This window comes from Epinephelus moara, chromosome 2, assembly GCF_006386435.1.
Source record: "Epinephelus moara isolate mb chromosome 2, YSFRI_EMoa_1.0, whole genome shotgun sequence".
NCBI classification, from domain to species: domain Eukaryota; kingdom Metazoa; phylum Chordata; class Actinopteri; order Perciformes; family Serranidae; genus Epinephelus; species Epinephelus moara.
Genome location: NC_065507.1, coordinates 23,189,430 through 23,190,883, shown reverse-complemented (window position 1 = coordinate 23,190,883; position 1,454 = coordinate 23,189,430). Strand labels below are relative to the sequence as shown.

The window sequence follows — 1,454 nt, the reverse complement described above, 5'->3', positions numbered from 1 at the left end:
GTTACAAACCAATCACAGCCGACAGATATCTTTCCCTTCTTCTGTAAATATCAGTCTGTGATAAATATGGAAAAGTTGATCATGTTAGTGTAGGGCTACCCACAGCTTTACATCTGTTCCACAGACGATAGGTCTACAGACCTATAAACAGCGCCGGGAAGAAAATGAGCTTTACACTCAGGGTTTCAGGTAAATAGGCTGTACCATGCTTGTTAGGGTTGCTTAGCAACCTCAGACACAACCTGCCACCGCGGTCTTGAAAGCTGGCACAAAAAAAAGGCACAAGAGTAGCACACAGTTTTTTCCAGGCAGTTCCCAATAACCTCATGTGGACCCAGCCCTCCTGAGTGTGATATAGCCTATGTATTGGTTGTTCAATGTCTGGTGGTGTTTGTGCATTGTGTGTGTATTGATATGTTGTTCAATGTTTGGTGGTGTTTGTGCATGGTGTTTGTTGGTGGTGTTTTGTGTACCCAAATGTTGTGACAGTTTGTGAAAACAAATTTCCCCATGGGACAATAAAGGCTATCTATCTATCTATCTATCTATCTATCTATCTATCTATCTATCTATCTATCTATCTATCTATCTGTTGGAGCCAAATGCTTGATTTATGTTTTGAGGAATATTTTATTTTTTCTAGTTTGCTATTATTATTATTATTATTTGTCTGATTGGTTATGAGATATGAACATGAAATATTCTGGTTTGAATTATGAGTTGAATTGATAACAATTATGAAATTGTGAATTGTTGCTAATTTTGATTATTCGCTGCTATGCATAATTGATGCCATTTCTCACCTCCGCCTCCTCTTTATAGACAGGTGACTGCAGCACCTGGGATATATTAGTGTTGGCTATTGGGGCCGGGGGAGCTCTCGGTTTCAGGCACGCAGCCATACAGTTTTAGACCGCTGCTAAGTGTTTTTTGTTTTGTTTGAATGGATGGAAAAGAAAGAAATGAACCAATATGATTTGTCTGTCACTCCATGATGCGGTAAGAAACCCCTAAGTTTTTTGGAAATAAACGTCTTGAACCAGAGGAGAGAAGTGTTTTGGATTTCATGGTCACTTTAAAACATTTGACAGCGCTGGAGCGCGTCGGACTTGGATGCATGTAAGCCGAAGAGCCAAGAGCATCTTTATCTATCTATCTATCTATCTATCTATCTATCTATCTATCTATCTATCTATCTATCTATCTTATCTATCTATCTATCTATCTATCTATCTATCTATCTTAAAGACGCAGCATCTATTATCAGGTAGCTCTAATAAGTCTTTAAAAACTCTCCAGCTAATTCAGAATGCAGCAGCACGTGTACTAACAGGAACTAAGAAACGAGATCATATTTCTCCTGTTTTAGCTTCTCTGCACTGGCTCCCTGTAAAATCCAGAATTGAATTGAAAATCCTACTGTTAACTTATAAAGCTCTAAATGGTCAAGCTCC

At 38.5% G+C, this 1,454-nt stretch overlaps 1 protein-coding gene and 1 long non-coding RNA gene across 49 annotated transcripts in view; one reads left to right on the top strand and one right to left on the bottom strand.

Moving 5' to 3' along the window:
- Positions 1-1,454, bottom strand: part of LOC126398131 (plasminogen-like) — a 192,159-nt gene that overhangs the window by 27,730 nt on the left and 162,975 nt on the right. The window lies entirely within an intron of this gene.
- The window catches only part of LOC126398499 (uncharacterized), a 49,134-nt gene that overhangs the window by 947 nt on the left and 46,733 nt on the right, over positions 1-1,454 (top strand). The gene's annotated exons all lie outside the window — the stretch shown is intronic.